We start from the raw sequence: 12438 nt of genomic DNA, 5'->3' as shown, positions 1-12438 counted from the left end.
GATACAAAACAGGAGAGTACCCAGGACTGAACCCTGTGGTACTCCACTTATCACTGGTCTGAAGTCGGATTTGGAGTCTGCTACATTCACAGTGTGGGTTCTGTCAGTGAGCCAGTTGACAACCCATCTTGTGACATAGGGATTTATACCTAGTTTAGTGACTTTATCTATAATTCCAGAGTGGGGGATGGTGTTGAAAGCCTTGGCAAGATCTAGATAGGCTGTGTGAACCACCTTACCCTTGTCTATGGCTTTGTTGACTGCTTCAAAGTGGTGTGGACAGGGGAGTGAAGTTTTCACAGAACCTGTCAGCTAACAGGTTTGCTATGCCCACAGGCTCAGTGTATGTGGTATCATTAACAACCAGTTTGGCGCAAATCTGGGTCTTACCTTTAGGCAACGCATGTAACTAAAGAATGCTTTATGGTTGTCCTTAGTTGAGGATACTAATTTGGATTTGTAGTTTGCTTTGGAGGCTTAACAAGAAGTCTTATTTGCTTGTTTAAGCTGAGGAGGGAGTGTTTTCAATTTAGGGCACACTCCCTCTTAATTTTAGACAGTTTCTTTGTTTTATTGTATAGCCTGTTAATGGCAGTTGTCCACCAACCAGGTTTGCTCTTCCTTGAAGAGCTTGTTTTAGTCTTATCAGGTACAGCCGCATCAATGCAGTTATACAGGTGTTTCTCAAAAGCATCGGTTAGGACTCAGTATAGTTTTCAGTTCCATCTGAGGGGGGAGGTGTAGTGAAGCTATTTATACTGTCCCTTAGAAGGATATAATCTGCTTAGGAGAAATATTTTAGTTTAGTTGTTGCTCGGGGGGGTGTAATAGTTACTTCGAATGAGACTGATTTGTGGTCAGATCTGACAAGGGAAAACCTCACAGTGGGGGTGCTACAGCAGTCCCCCATATTGGTAAGCACCAGATTCAAGATATTGGCACCCCTATTAGGTGTGTCCACCAGCTGGTCCAGAGTGTTGGAGTTAATGAACTTGAGGAAGCGTTGGGCAGGTGAGTTTGAGCACAAGTAATTTACCTAGTCAATGGATGGGAAATTAAAATCATCTAAAACCATGGTGTTCTGATGTATCTTGATGGATTCCAGTAGATCCAAGTAGGCAGAGTGGGTGTCTTGATTCATGGAGGGAGTCCTGTAGCTGGCAATGACTTGAATAGCTGTCCTACCAACAGTTAGTTGCACCTGAAGTGTCTCCAGGGAATCATACTGTTTAACCAATCTGGAGGTGCATTTATCTTTAGTGAATATTGATACACTGCCTCCTTTAGTTTTCACGCCAGATGCTGTGTCTTCCATCACTTCTGTAAAAGCTGTAACATGTGAAGCTATGGTGCACATTACTGGTACTTAACATTTTTTTAACATAAAGGATGTTTAAAAATCTCTTTGATTGTAGAGGTCTACAAGTATGCGACTGGTCAACCTCTAGGGGTCGTACTTCAGGAATATTCTTAGCGGAATGGTTCTTCAAAGTCCAGTTAAGTTTACCTACTTTAGATCTTTCAAATTTGCTGCATCTAACTTAACACTATACCTGTTAGATAATGACTTGAGCCTGTTCCAGTTTTCCCCACAGAAATAAGAAGGGCGAATCTTTTTCTTGTTTCAGTTTTACTGCCTTTTGCACTTCTCAACCATCCTTCACCTGGTTTCACCAGTACTGATTGCACCAATGTATTCCTCACATCAAAAGTGAGAGCCAGGCAGCATCAAATTTTTCTGATGTTGGCCTAACCCTCTCCCCTTTGGTGGCTTGTTGGAGAAGCAAGGGCCTGATACTTTGTTCCTAGAGTATCTGCAAGTTTCCACATATGTGTGGTGTGGAATACAGCATATTTTCACTACTTGAGCATGTACATTTACCACAAGTGTGATGTGGAGTACAGCAAATATACAGTACATTGCTGCAGCATGTGCATGCTTCTATAGATGTGTGATGAAAAGTACAGCACGTATGCACTGCTGGGGCATGTGCATGCTTCCACATGTGATGAGGAGTACAGACCGTATGCACTGCTGAGGCACAGTCATGCTTTCACATTTGTGATGAGTACAAGAGTAGTACATCTGCACTGCTGGGACATGTGCATGCTTCCACTCCTATGTGATGAGTACTGTACCTGTGCACTGCTGGGGCATGTGCTTGCTTTCACATGTATATGATGAGTACAGTATATTTGCACTGCTGGGGTATGTGCATGCTTCCACATGTATATGATGAGTACAGTATGTTTGTACTGCTAGGGTATGTGCATTCTTCCTAATGTATGTAATCAGTACAGGATCTGTGCAGTGCTGGGGCATGCGCATGCCTCCACATGTATAATATGAGTACAGTACGTTTGCACTGCTGGGATGTGTGCATGCTTCCTCATGTATACAATGAGTACAGTATCTGTGCACTGTTGGGGGATGTGCATGCTTCCACATGTATGTAATGAGTACAGTACCCGTGCCTTGCGAGGAAATGTGCATGCTTCCACACATATATGAACTATTGAGGCAGACTTGCATTTATGCTTTTGCACATAAAACTAATTTAAATTTAAGGTTTACATCAAAAGCCACTGTCATGGCTTCCTTCAGGATGTTTTCTATTAAATCAGGTTGTCACTTTTAGGTTTAGGCATAATTTACTGCTGAAAAGTTCTTTAAGAAGACTAGTTTAATCAAACATCTGTATTTCATTTGCTTTTAGCATAACATGCCCTCCTGCCAGGAATAGGTTGATTAAAATGAAGTGTTGAAAAACTAGTGAGGAAATAGTTTACAACACTCCATTTCTGCTTCAGTAGTTAGCATTTAACTTCCAGAAAAACATTTGAATGCTTTACATACACATATGCCCCCCCAAAAAAATATGTATGTATATTAAAAATGAGAACATCACCAGCTAGTAATAATCCATGAGTTTAGCTTTTTCTTACTTCCAGTTATTGAGGTGGATGATATAACTTAAGCCTGCTTCTAGTGCTAGGGTCTGAATTACCTAAATCCTTTCTGCTCAAGCGTACCACTTGGCTGGTACTGTATATGACTCAGCTGTTCATGGTGCTTGGTGGTGAGGCCATAAGATGATATTTCATAGACATTTTACACTGAACCTCGATAAGTTGCATGGGTGACCGGACCACCAGGAGCTCACTGCACAACTACCTAGCCCTGATGTAAGGGTGAGTCCAAACAGCTGTAATCCAGGCAGGTTCCTCCTACTTTTAATGTAATGCTTCACAGTAGTCTTGTTTGCAGATTTCTGTGTGCTTGGTCTCTCATGCCAGATCTGTTCTCTAAGTCCTTCTGAGAAGTATACAGCTACACATGACCTGTCTGTAAAGGTGATTGTTACATACAAGCTCATCTACCATAACAAGGTGATAATCCTTATGCTATTTTAAACAATGTCATGGAAGAACTGTCTGCTGTTGTGGAAACTCTTAGGCAACTGGAAGAATATTTTGAGCTCTTCCTTAACTAAGACAATATGCCTTCAATTCAGTTGGCAGTATTCAAAATCTCAGGGAGCTTTGAGTCAGTTACTGTAGCTAAAGTAACTGAGATGGTTGGAGGCCTCTATTCTAGTAATACTGCAGGTGTGAATGACAGCTGATCAGAGATATTAAAAGCAGTGTATGCAGGTGGAGAAAGTTGGTTACTGTACCCATTCAATGTCATGTAGAGCTTAGGACTGGCTTCTTTGGGCCATCAAATTGAGTCGGTAGTTCCCATGTTTAAGAAATGTGACCAGAAGATGTGCCCAAATATAGAGGGCTCACACTCTCAGCTTCCCAGAGAGAATTATCTGTGTACAGCTATAGAGGATTCAAATTCTCAGCTTCTCATACAGGAAAGCTATCGTATGCTAGAGTGCAGGAAGGAGACTGTATCCTATTACTGACTCTTGAATTAAGGAAGAAAGGAGTGAATTCTGCCCCGGGCACAAACCATTGGAGCAGTTCTTTAACATTGTGCAATTGTGAAAGGAGAGCATGTGGTTATATTGATAGCAGTTTATTTGAATATTTTTTTGTGAAATGCTAGACATTTGAATGGACTTGAAACTGAAGCAGAGCAAAAGCAAATGTTAAACAACTACATTCATTTTACAAAATTAAAAGATATATTAGGAGTTCCTATCTACCCCATGTTGCAGCTGTGTGGCTATGGAGTTAGTTTATTTAAGTAACTGGAATGTGAGGGCACCATTTTAAGATTGCCATTAAAGGAGGTGTGGATGCAGTGCTTATTGTGAAAAGTGATAGTGAAATAAAGGATGTTTAGTGCTAAGTTTCTGGTAAGATCCGTGGTATTTACTGGTGAAGACTGTGAACGATGAATCTTATCGGGCTTACCTTTATAACTTTTGCAGTCATTATCATATCAGTGCTATAACCATGGAGACTGTTGGTGGGAGGAATACTGAGAAAAACTATAGGACACTATTACTTGTCAGTGTCTTCTTAAGTCACTATAATGGAGATGCTGGAAGAGATAAGGTGTCAGGCTTTAAGCAGTCAGAATATACCATACCAACTCCTCCAGGATGTCCTTAAGAGTAGAGGTTACTTAATGTTTAAGGCTCTAAAGTAACCAGGATACATCACTCCAATTTCTTCAGGATGCCATTCCTTTTAAATGTCCACAACTGGTACAAGCTTTATCAATGAAGAAGTCTTTATTAAGCTGAGGTCATTGCAATGGGCTGTAGCTATTGAAAGGAAGGGTTCTGGAGTACTGCAGTTAAGGATTTTGACAGTGAATGCTGGCATCTTCGGTATGGAAGGCTCCTTCACAAGTTTCTCTGTAGTGATTCTGGAGATTTTAGTTTTGTGTATCAGTTGTAATTTGATATATCTCAATAAGGCTACAGCGTGGATGTGCTATGGTACTTTTTATGAGGGATGGAGTATGTGGCAGATCTGTTCAGTGCAAATCATTATTCAAGTGGCAGAGGATTTTTAAATATGTTACAATATTGTCTGCCTTAATGTCCAGACATACACTGCACTCTATAGCATACCTCTCAACTGTACAGGTTTTCACAGAATGTCCAGATTGTTGCTCCATATTTTTGGTCTGTCTCATAAAATTGTGGTTTTCTGGCAAATCATTGACAATTTATTGAGGGATGAAGTCTGAAGATAATGACTGACGTTTTGAGTTTCAGACTTCACACCCTTGAGAAAATCCATACTAATGCAAAACCTGTTATTCTAGCAACTTTCTCGGTTTGCAAAAGAAATGTTTTAAAAGTATCCCTATTTTGGGGCCTTCGTCCCCCCGTTATTTATGGCTTTGTCCAGCTTTCTTGCTCTAAGAGGTTGAGAGGTATGATCTATAGTATAAACTGGGAAGCTATATTTCAGCTGTTTGCTGAACATGATCTGTGTGCCCTTCTGTCTTTGTATCAACAGATCCTGAACTGACTGCAGTAAAAAGTGTTGGCAGAATTTTCCTGGCTGTGAGCTAAAAGGTTGCTTGATTTACCCTGGCTATGCTATATGAAAAAATGTTCAAAAGCACAGATTGTATCCCTTGTTTGCAAAAGATTTTTATTTCCAAATGTTAGTTAATAGCATGATTTATCTTGCCGTTTTCTTCCTGTGATACAGTTTTGAGTCTATTAGACGAAGGTTTCTCGCACTTCCATTGGACTTTTGTCAGTATTCTCTAGATGTCTATTTATACAACAAATGTAGAAAATATGAAATTTAAGCCTGTAAAATTAATAGGTTGTCTCTAGATTTTCCATCTACAGTCCACAAAAACAAGACTATACAGAGGTTAGGCACTGTCATATTATATGCCTTTTGGGAATGTTGCTCTGAATTTAATCACTGTGAATCATATGTTGCAGCCTGCACAACATATGGTTGACTGCCTGTTAGAGATTTTTTGGCCAGACATGTTTGCTCTCCTAACAGAAGGATTTTACTACCGCAGGAATATAAGTTATAGTGTGTGTGTGCTGTTACATAGCATGGGTTGAACTGCAGAAAATTCCTGTAATTTTAGATTGTAGTGCTACTTTCTTTCATGGGCTTCCTTTGTGTGAATGATGTAGTGTGGGTTATATAATATAACAACTGTAGTTTTTATAAGATTGCTTTTGGTGATTGTGGTTTGCACTGGATTAGGTTTTCCTTTTTTCATTTTATTTTACTTGACTTTATGGACTATGGCTTTGGTTCTTTCATATGAATCCTTACAAATGCTCCTAACACATGCTGTGTGATCCATGTAACACAAAATGAAAGCTGTGTCCACGTTGTTTGCATTATGTTAAATTCATTCTAGGTATTTGGCCAGTCTCCCTAGGATTTGTCTTGTCAGTATTCATGTCCATGATTTTCAAAGTGAAGATATCAAGGTGCAGCAAAGCTTTGGAGGGTGTCTTTTGTGGGGCTCTGCATGTGGTATTTCAGTCATTTGCCAATGATAATGTAATTTTGCCATTTAACCTATCTGACTTTGGCCTTCTATATGTAGTCTAAGAAGTCACTAAATAACATGAAATGACTGTTATAAAAACAGCAGATTCAAACTGAAAGACATAGGTTGCCATGGAAAAGAGTGGTTTACTCTCTGATGGGTGGGGTTAGGGGGGGAAACGTCCTTTCTGGAGAAGCTGAAGTACTGTAGTCTTGTTTCTTTAAAAGCAGAGACAGAGGAGACCACAAGATTGACAAGTGTATAGGCAATAGTTGTATTCTTGGAGCTGCTGAGGCAACTTGTGGTGGTGAAGTGGGACATGAGTTGCTAGACGCTAATTAGTATATTGACCCATACTCAAGGTCATGGTAGTGACTAGAAGAGCAAACTGTCAGGTATAAGCTACAAATCTTAGAAGTCTCTCAAGGCTGCTGGGTTTATTGTCCTTGGCAGGGTAAGGACCTCCGAAATCCCAGAGAAGCCTGAAATAGAGACATTGCTCCTTTAATTGTGAGGACCTCACTGAATGGTTCCACTGTCTTATAAGGATGCTCCATGGATGGCTGTTGTTAGAGTCATTCCCAAGCATGCTCCACTGGAGGAGACCCCACAGCATTCTCTGGAAAACACAGTTAAGGAATTATTTCTGATGGCTGGTCTGGCAATATTTAGGATCCCCCATGACAATGTCAAATCTAAAGATAACCAAAATAACAAAGACCAAATCGAGCAAAATTCCACCACCAGCAAGATAGTCCAAAAACAAAAAAAAAAATGCACAAACATCAAGTTTAAATACCCCTCCCTATAATCACATGACAGTTTGGCAAACTGTCATGTAATTATAGGGAGAGGTATTTAAACTTGGTGTTTGTGCTTTTGTAACAGATTCTGATGAAGTATTTTTATACGAAAGTGCTCAATCTTGTCAATTTTGCTGTGTTTTATTAAACTGCTGGAAGCTTGTCTTGGCCTGCATTTTTTATTCCTGGACTAACTTGCTCATGGTAACATCTGAAGATGATGAAATGGAATTTTTGCCTTCCTTCCTTGGCCTGCTGCTGCTATAATTAGCAAGACAAGCAGAAGTCAAGTGAGTTACTTACTGTTTTTGCAAAGATACGGCTTAGAGTAGGAAGTCATTTATGGCATGCTCTAAAGGATAGAGGCACTGGGATAAATTTTGATAATGCCTAAAGTGGGCTTCATTGAGTTATTTTGTCTGCTTTCCTGCCTACTAAATGAGCTGTAGATTCTAATTAAGTAATTGTCATTTCTTAGCTTTCATAAAAAATTATGGTATGCATTTCCCTTTTTACACTTCATACTTCTCTGTCTGACGGTGGAGGCGCTGCGGTAGCGTTGTGGCCTCACAGTAAGACGTTGTCCTGTTCAATTCTCAGCTAGAGCATCTTCTGTGTGGAGACATGCGTGAATGGGTGTGCCTTCGTTGAAGGTTGTGTGTCAGGGCCAGCAACTCGGCACGTAAAAATCTACTGCCAATCATTAGCGGACCGGAGTTTCGCTGTGGCAACCCCTAACCGGGAAAAGCCGAAAGACACAACAACGATGACTTCGCTGTCTGACCAATGAGTATCCTAAGGTCTTACAATCCATCTTCTCATCTCTTTGTCTCTCTCTCTCTCTCTCTCTCTCTGTCACTGTCTCTGTCTGTATGGCTACTGTATTAGTGCTTTCCAATTACTCCAAGATACAGCCTTTCAAAAGTTGGGCAACCTGATTCCTCAAAAAGCAAAGTTTTTCAGCTAGTCTTTTGTGGAAAGGACAAAGAGAAGAGCTTCCTATTTGGAACTATGGATCCACAAGTCCATTGCCCTTGTGTGTGATTGGTTACATTCTTTATCATGATGGAGTGACTTCAAGTAGTGTCAGGTGAATATCACATGCACTAGTAAAATGCACAAAAGGCATATTTCTTTATCCTCACAGTATGTCTGTTCAGACGATATCTACCTCCAGAATTCATGGACATTATAAAGTTTAACTTTCTTACATATGATTGCAGAGAAGGATAGTAGCCATATAAATTTATTCACCATTTGGTGTTAGATTTTCCTTACCCATGTTATCGTCGATAATTATATATTATGCCTAGGGAATAACTGGGATCATACTATAGATAATTTGAGGTGATTTATACATGGGATAAAGCATTTAGGAGCTGCCAGTATCCATAAGCAGTACACAGGGCAGCCCTGAGATAAAGTTTCTGATTCCTGTTTCATAGATCTAAGTTTTATTTGAATATGGACCAGAATGGCCTTTGTTTTACGTAAATGGGGAGTCTGTTCTAAAACACTGATATCCTCTGTGAGATATAACTGTCCCCCTAAACCATTCTGTTAATGCTGTAGAAGAAGTTTACATCCTTAGACCAAGTATTTTTTATTTTTTAAATAATAAACATCTTTATTGAATTATCACTTATAACATAGGCAATTACACATTTATATAAATGAAAACAAACCATATTGACATATTTTCAGTTGCAAACATCATGCATCACATATACTCTTCTATACATTCATTGTCATTAAAACACTGTATAGCTCATTCAATTCTTGCCTTCCCTTAAACCTCATTCATCCCCCAAAACATTATTCTGCATGTATTGTTCCCACAACTCAGACCAAGTATGCCACTTGACTTCCTGATGTGTAGTAAATCCATCAGTATTGGGTCATAGGATGTCTTGTATGCCAGTCATAGGTCTTCTCTTAGCAGTCTGCAGGATATTGTGTATAGTAACAGGGCTTTTTGTCTATCCATGTAGGACATATTGTTTAAGCCTTGTATTCTTTCAGTAAGGTTTATCTGTGGGTGTTCTAGTTGCTGCATGTGTCTGGACAGCTACATATCAAAGGGGACATTATACTCAATGATTGGCCTAATGACGGCTGAATAAAGGGGGGAAATTATATCCTTAGATTTAGACACAATCCCTTTGTTTATAAGCTGTGGAATACAGAAAGACTTTTTTAGAATAGAGATGTGCTGGTCAAAAGGTAGGTCACTGTCCACATAAGTTCCCAAATCCTAAACAAATGGGTCATCTCTTAGAGGCATATTGTCAATGTGGTAGTTCCCCTAGGTAGATGACTTCCCAAAGGATACAATAAAGCATTTTTTGCTATTTAGTTTAATTCAATGATTTTGGCACCAATTATTTATTTGTATGCTTTATACATTCCTGCTAAGATGAGACTGGCTACACTACATACCATGTTCTAACAGAGTCTCACAGAACAAATAACTTTTTTGCTGTTGTTCTTTCTTTTTTTTTTTTTTTTTTGATGTTGCCTTTTCTTAGTGCATCCAAAACTGCACCAGCTTCCTTTACTGCTTTCTTACATTGCTTTGCCCTTGATACAATTGATAAGCAATTCCTTCAAATCCTTTCCAACTACTTTCTACATTTCCCTCAAGTTTTTGATTTCCATATGAATGATTTTGCTGTAAGAAACTCTTTTATTGCTCAGTTTAATCTGTTACTATTAATAAATTGTCAGAATAAAAAAAACGAAGAAAAAAACCACCATAAATTCTCTCAATTAAAAATGAATAAACACAAATTCTATCAGTAAGATATTCTCATAGTTTGTGAAATTGTTCAAGTCATAAATAATGTAAGGCAAGAGGAGGCTGGAATTTACTGGATTAAACTGGAAAATGGACCAAGGTATTGGGAGCAAATAACTAGAGATGGAAATATAATAGAGTGGGAAGAGGCCAAGAAGACATTTGGACTGCATGCTAGAGACTGCCTTCCGTATCAGGAAATGATATCAGGATATAGGCAAAGAGAAAGGGATAGGGGCATCCTACGTGAAAGATCTGCTCTGGTAGACTTTTTCATTGAATCTAAAACAGAAGCTGCTGTTTAAAAGGGATAATTAGTAGGGCATATAACATATTGCATGATAACTACAGGAATCAAATGGAGGAAATTAGAAATGATTGGGACGAGAGATTGGATAAGCAATTCACAAGGAGACAATGGAAGGACAGATGTATGGCTCCCAAGTATACAACAAAGTCTAGAAGATTTAGGATTTTTGCATAGGTATTTTTATACCCTAAGAAGACTCCAAAGAATTTTTCCTCATCTAGATGGCAAATGTTGGAAGTGTGATGGGGAAGAAAGAGATAACTGGGAACATGTGTTTTGAGAGCATAATGAGTTAGCTTACTTTAAAAATTCTCTACAGAGTACTCTATCAGAAATATTGTGTGAGCAAATTTGGTGGACGTAAGGAAATGATTTTTTGAGGTGGGATACAAGATCTGAGCTGCGTAGACATAATCATTTTCATTTTTTTATTCTGACAATTTCATGTAGGAAATTATGTTTAATTCTGGAGGCTGCCAAAAAAAAATTACTAGAAAACGGAAATCAAAGTCTAAACCAACTCTGTCTAAGGTGGTGAATATTGTAATACAGATAAAAGAACTAGAAGTGGAATCTTTAGAAAAGAGTAGGAGTAAATTACATACAAAATTTGGAAATTGTGGGAACAATATGTGAAGAATAATGTTTTAGAAGAGGAGTGAGGTTTAAGGGAATGCAGGAATTTAATAATTTATGTAAGATTGGATTGATGATAATTGTATAAATGCAGGTTTATGATGTGTAATGTTTGTAACTGTGAACATGTTAACATGATTTGCTTTCTTTTATATAAATGTATGTTTTCCTACATCTTAATTGATACTTCAATGAAGATGTTATTAAAAAAACAAATAAACAAACAACTGTTCTAGGGTAGCTGCAAGGAAGAGACCCATCCAGTAATGATTCCACATATATTCGTTGATCGTTAGTGTGTTTAATATAAAATTAGCATCTGAGGCTGTACGTGATCAAACTTGTAATTTTGAAAAATCAGATTTTTCTGTTAAGGGAATGTGATGATAAGTAGAATAAAGCTGCTAAAATGCTTGTATGTATTGTATATATATAAACTAGGCTTTGCCCTTTTAAAACATGTTGTAATTCTTTTAAAGAAAGAGTATAGTCCACAATGCATTGTGATTTCATTGCTTTTGTCAGATGCTGAAATGTTAATATGTTGTTTGTATTGAGCTGCCATGTTATTACAAATACAAGTTACCTGTTTGCTCGAACCTTTGGTGTATTTTGACATTTTTGACTTGACCAACATTTGATTTTGGGTAGATACAAGTAACAGATTCTGACACTATTGATCACAAATATGTGAACTGATCATCAGTGTGATGAATGTAAGCTTGGCATCTGATGAACATGATGTTACGACAAAGAGGTAATCTGATTGCTTAGGGAATCTAGCACATGGCTGTCAGGTGCAGTGTCCTATGGTAAGGCACATATAGGTGCTACTTCTAACAACTCATAATGCTTGGTTAGGATGAAAAAATACTTTTTTTCTGGGCTTACACCCCTGAGTCTCATGGAAGAGACTTCTAGGCATCTACTACCAAGAACCTCAGAGCCAGAAATTTCACTCTTCTTGACTACCAATGGCCATGAGGATAATAATTGGTCATTCTTCTTTCAATTTTGCAGTTACTCATGGGATTGGGAGAGAATGGTTGGAAGGCTCCAGCAGTTTCTCCTCACACAAAATAGAGGATTTCTCTACCACTAATGCCTTCTTGCTCTGCTGAACACAGTAGAATGGGGACAGTGTGTTTTTCTGAGTGGTAAACTGTATGATCTGTGAAGTGTCACATCCTGAACATCTGGATCAAGCACAACTTCTGAATCCTCTTCTCCAGATAAGGGTTGGAGAAGTGGCTTTGGAAATCTGCCAATACATTTACTTCCCTGGGGATGTAGACTTCTGTTTATGGTACATTGCAAGAATTTTATCACTTGTCTTCTGGGGTGGGGTGCAGGGTAAATGTGCAGCTCCTTATTTTGTAGCACATGATGGAGATGGACTGGTTTTCCAACCAAAATAAACAGGGATCGCCAAAACCAGCTGACT

The sequence above is a fragment of the Protopterus annectens genome, chromosome 5.part1, assembly GCF_019279795.1.
Source record: "Protopterus annectens isolate FY-2018-M chromosome 5.part1, PAN1.0, whole genome shotgun sequence".
Classification (NCBI taxonomy): domain Eukaryota; kingdom Metazoa; phylum Chordata; order Ceratodontiformes; family Protopteridae; genus Protopterus; species Protopterus annectens.
The sequence above is the reverse complement of the archived record's forward strand: the minus strand, read 5'-3'. Positions refer to the sequence as shown.